Raw genomic sequence first — 5590 nt, 5'->3', positions numbered from 1 at the left:
CATGGCCAGCACAGTGCCCTCGCTCAGTACAACCAGACACTCGAGGCATGGTGACAGTATTCTTAGGATTTAAGAAATGTGCCCAATTGCTAAATTAAGAAAATAACAAAAACGGCTTTTTCATCCCCCCCAAACCTATCTTAATCACGAGTGCAGAGAGTGGCTTATAACATGTGCTACCTACTAAAATAGAAGCTCATCGTCTCAAATATCTTTAACACAAATTTGATTTTAAACTAAAGTGCAGCCACTCCCTGAATATTTAAACAGAGAGACAACCGTGCTGTGTGCGAGGAGCTGCGGAAGATGCAGGGGATACAGGAGTCTAAGGCGGGGTCTCCCGCGTGGAGGGTCTCAGCATCCGACAAAGTCAACTTAGCAAAAGGGCAGTCCCACGTGATGGGCGCCAGCAGCCCGAGTGCCCGTCAGTGGATACAAAAGCTGGGGCACATTTACACAATGGAACACTACTTGGCTGTAACACAGAAGGAGACCTTACCCTCTGTGACAACATAGATGGACCTGGAGCGCATTCTGCTAAGTGAAATAAGCCAGGCAGAGAAAGACAAGTACCCTATGATTTCACTCATATGTGGAATCTGATAAACAACATAAACTAACAAAACAGAAACAGACTCATAGATAGAGAACAGGCTGACAGCTGTCAGAGGGGAGGGGGGTTGTGGGGCTGGGTGAAAAAGGTGAAAGGATTGAGGAAAAAAACGCATAAACACTCATAGACACAGACAAAAGCAAGGGGGTTGGGGGGAGGTGCAAGGGAGCTAGGAGGAGGTAGAAGAGGGTATGGGGCGGGGGGTGGGGGAGCAGGCAGAAATGGTGACTGAAGGAGCCTTGACCTGGGTTGGTGAATACACAATACAACATACAGATGACGTATTATAGAACTGTACACCCAAAACCTATATAATTTTATTAACCGTTGTTACCCCAATACATTCAGTAAAAAAGTAGGCCTTGCTTTCTGACAAAAATTATACAATGATTCCTCACAGGAACACTATTCATAACAGTGAAAACTTGATAACCCTCTCAAATGTCCAACAACGGGGACATGATAAACTATGACCCATTCGTCAGAGAGAATTGTCCGTGGTCACTAAAAACTCTGAGAATGACATTTCAATGTGGAAATGTAAACTTGAAAGCACATTCTAATTAGAAACATAAATTGACAAAGCACACACATGAACTTAGAGCGAAATGGGTCATTCGAGATGAAGAGGCCCTGGGGCTGCTGGCTTGTTTATTTTCGGTGTGAGCCAGTAAGAAGAAGAGAACAGAGTTTGCCTCACACTGAAGGGAGAGGCCGGTGTGAAGGGCCAAGGCTTTCTCCTCTGCGGGAAATTGTCTAGTCATGTGCAACATACAATGAATGCAATCAGTCTTCCTGGAGATGCAGACATCTGGGCTGATAAACAGACCCCTCCATTAACTGAAGCTGTGTTAGGCCACTGAACTGCATCCTTGTGCCCATGAAAGTTATGAAAAACTATTCTTAATTGCCCTCGCTCAAGATTTCTGGCATGAAAATGCGAGCAAACTCTTATAAACTGTGTCCCCACCCCCACCCCCCGTGAAAGAGCAGAACACCACGTTTTATGATGGTTTTTCAAAGTAAAATTAATGGAAGATAAGTAAAATGAGCTCAGCTTTTTCTGCCCCTCATCAGAACTCTCCCATATTAGGCACATGATGAAAATACCAAAAATGTATCATACTGACAACCCAAACCACAATATTAAAAGCCCCAAACCTTGCTTTTTAAGCGCAAATAAAACCCACTTCCTGATCTAGGATAATGGTGTCGGTTAGGAACATCCCTCCAAACAGCAAAAGGAGTCTTAACATTAAACAAGAATAGAGGTTCTATTAAATAAGACATTATCTGGATGTCTTTAAGGCCTCTTTCAGCTCCAATACTGTAAAATTCACACCCTCCAGCCCCGAGGCCCACTCCTGCCCTTTAATTAATTTAATTAAGTGAGACTCTGGATGTAGCTATAATGAGATACACGAATGCATGTTTCCCAGGTCTCCTTAGGGCAGAGGCAGCATCCGCTGCAACCAGTGAGCAGGCAGGTTCCGCACCTGGAGAGCCCAGCATTGTCGGGGGCCGCAAGCACTGGCGAACTCCTCGGTCCCTTTTATGTGGAACAGGAAAGCCAGGGATAAAAGGACACCTGGTCTTAAGACAAAATAAAGCCCAGAAAGCATATTCACAGGAGGAGTAAACACGGGACAGTAACACGTTCGATATAAAACCGTGCCACTGCATCTGTTGGTTCCAACGTCGCCAACTGTCCACAGAGGTGGCTGCCCTATGCGCTCCAGGACGGGGCGGGTCCCAGTGCCCGCACCTCACCCCAGCACCACGGTGCCTCCCTCAGGACCACGGCTATTTGATTTATTTATCAAATAAATAGGCCAGGTTGTACTTTTGGGTAGTCCTGATTTAAAAAAATATTCCATTGGGTAAAGTGACTTTGGTCTCAGCTCTTGATGATGAACGATAACATTTTTTGGAAGAGAAAGTGACAGCAGGAAGGAGCAGAGCAAGTCTGTGTAAAGGGCAGAAACAGGTCTGGGCTGTCGTCACCGAGCCCAGGGCTGTGCCCATCTCTGACAGTCAGAAGTAAAAACCTCATAATTTGCAAAAAAAAATTTTTTTAATTAAAATCCAAAAAGATGCAGGTCATAAAATGCCATGTAAAGGTGTTTTCTATCATACTTAAACTAAAAGTGACGTTTAAAAGAAGATGTTAAATGCAAATGAATTAAAGGTAATATAACTTTGGAAGTGTTTTAAGAAATGTTATCATAACCTTTAAGTAAACAGCAGATTATCAATAACCTGGAGCCAGGAAGTGCTTCACTGGCAAAAGACAACCTGGTATAAATTAGAGAGAAATGAAAGAAGAAAATCCTATGTCCCAGGCCTGGCTCTGCCACTGAATTCACTCATTCCTGCAACAGCTGCAAACTAGCCCTTGACGAATGCGAGACAGGCACCACTGCAGAATGAGAACGGCAGGGAGTAAGTACACAAAGATCCCCGATTTCATGGAGCTTATAGTCTACAAAGAACACTAGTAAAAAACAAACTGCATAACCGATAAAAACTTGTTATCCAGCCTGGCCAGTATGGCTCAGTGGCTGAGCGCCAACCTATGAACCAGGAGGTCATGGTTCAATCCCAGTCAAGGGCACATGCCCAGGTTGTGAGCTCCATCCCCAGAAGGGAGTGTGCAGAAAGCAGCCGATCAATGATTATCTCTCATCATTGATGTTTCTCTCTCTATCTACCTCTTCCTTCCTCTCTGAAATCAATAAAAAATATATTTAAAACAAAAAAGTTGTTACCCAGGTAATTAAAACAGGCTAATGAATCAGAGAGTGACTGGGTGTTTGCTTTCCCCTGGCATGTCCAGGACAGGATGCCTCTCTGAGGAGGTACCATTAAGCTGAAATCTAAATAATAGGAGACGTGAGCTACAGGAAGAACATTCCAGGCAGAGGGAATCTCTAATGCAAAGACCTGAAGTAGGATGATGCTGGGATGCCCAGAGAAGAGCCTTGGGTTGTTAGATCATGGGTGAAGGAGAAAGCGGACAAGGAGAGGAGGCGAGACAGTGAGGGCCAGATCATGGGGACTTGGTTTTCATTCCAAGTGGTAGGGAGCCACGTGCAAGATTTTAAACAGAGTAACGACATCTGATCTGTTTTTAGAAGGTCACTCTGATGAGGGCAGGGACACTATTAGGAGGCTCACACTCCTGCCCAGATGGTGGAGGCCTGGTTTGGAGAGGTGCTGGTGGAGATGGGGAGACTGGGGTGTGTTTTGTAGACAGTCAACAGGACTTGCCAATGAATTGGATGTGCAGGTCAGAGGCAGAGAAGAACCAAGGATAATTCCAAATCTTTGGTTTGAGAAACTGGCAGATGGTGGTGGTACCATCTGCAAGACTAAGAGAAAAGGTGGCTTGTTGGGAAGCGGAGAAATGAAGAGTTTTGTTCAGGCCATGTTAGATTTGACTGTTAGACAAACATGGGACTAGGTATTAAGTGTGTAATTACATAAACTATTCTGATTTGCAGGAAAAGGTGAAGGCTGGAGGTAGGGATTTGGGAGTGATTGGCCAATAGATGATATTTAAAGGCATAGAAGTAGATGACATCACCGAGAAAAGTGAGGAGATAAAGAAGAGAAAGGAACCAGAGACAAACTCCTGGGGGGCTGAAAACTTAGAGGCTGGAAAGAAGAAAGAGAGCAGCCAGGAGCTGCCAGAAGCAGAAGGAAAACAAGAATGTGGCTTCACAAAAGAAAACAAAATCCTCAACAAAAGGAAGTGATCAGTGGTGCCAAGTTCTGCTGAGAGGACAAGCAAAATAACAACAGAAAAGGGACCCCAGGGTTCAGAGGTCCCTGGGGGCCGTCAGCAGAAAGGGGGGGATGGATGTGTGCGTGAAGAGTGTTTGCCTAAGTAGGTTTGGGAGTGAAGTGGAGACCACAACCAGAAGTGGTGAAATATGTGGTACGCATCACTTGTAATCTATGAGCTGGACAAACCACATCTGAAAAAAACAATTAGAAAAATGGACTCGCTCCTCCTGGTTTCCTCCGAGGCACTATGTCTGAACTACCAACAGGAATGAAAGATCCCAGGGCTTAGGAGACAAAGAGGAGAAAGGAGCCCCGGAGGGGAAGGCACTGGGTTGCTATTTTGAAAAGATAAACAGACGTCTACTCCTGTTCTGGGATGGCTTCCGTGAGAAGGAAGCCATGTGCGCAGTAGACGTCTCCGTTCTTAAAAATAATGACCATGAAATAACACCTGTGCGCTATTTAAAATAGATTTTTATCAAAAATGTAAAAGCAGACTAAACGCCTTAATCACACTAATCAACTTAATGTACTGGAAATTACTGGTCCTTGAGAAATAATCAGATATTGTCGAATCTGCAGTCAGACAGCCTTAGTTCCCAGCCTGACTAAGACTGATGGCTTCAGGAGTCAGCCAGGGTCTAGTCACGCAACAGAAACCACAGAGTGGGGCTTAATATAAACAATTACAGACTTTTTAAAAAATAAATTTCATTGATTTTTTTACAGAGAAGAAGGGAGAGGGATAGAGAGTTAGAAACATCGATGAGAGAGAAACATCGATCAGCTGCCTCCTGCACACCTCCTACTGGGGATGTGCCTGCAACCAAGGTACATGCCCTTGACCGGAATCGAATCTGGGACCTTTCAGTCTGCAGGCCGACGCTCTATCCACCGAGCCAAACCGGATAGGGCAACAATTAGAGACTTTTTACAGGGAATGTATTATCGAGAGGAAAGAGACTTCTAAAGGCCACCCTGAGACTGAGGGAAATTATGAAAGGAATTACCTTGGATGTGGAGAGAGCCCTCCCCAGCCTGGTTGGATAGGGTGTGGCATGGCCTCCTAGAGAGTAGAGAGGTGGGCTGAGTTGCCCCGGGTCAGACCTGCCCACAGTCAACTGACCAAAGCCAGCGGGGACCTGTCCTCTGAGTGCCAACAAAATTCCCGGGAAAGCGGATAGGGTA

The 5590-nt window shown here is 45.2% G+C and overlaps 1 protein-coding gene across 1 annotated transcript in view; it reads right to left on the bottom strand.

The window, feature by feature from the left end:
• The window catches only part of MFHAS1 (malignant fibrous histiocytoma amplified sequence 1), a gene marked incomplete at its 5' end in the record, with an annotated part of 69310 nt that overhangs the window by 11795 nt on the left and 51925 nt on the right, over nucleotides 1-5590 (bottom strand). The gene's annotated exons all lie outside the window — the stretch shown is intronic.

Source organism: Myotis davidii, unplaced genomic scaffold, assembly GCF_000327345.1.
Source record: "Myotis davidii unplaced genomic scaffold, ASM32734v1 scaffold71, whole genome shotgun sequence".
Classification (NCBI taxonomy): domain Eukaryota; kingdom Metazoa; phylum Chordata; class Mammalia; order Chiroptera; family Vespertilionidae; genus Myotis; species Myotis davidii.
The sequence above is the reverse complement of the archived record's forward strand: the minus strand, read 5'-3'. Positions and strand labels throughout refer to the sequence as shown.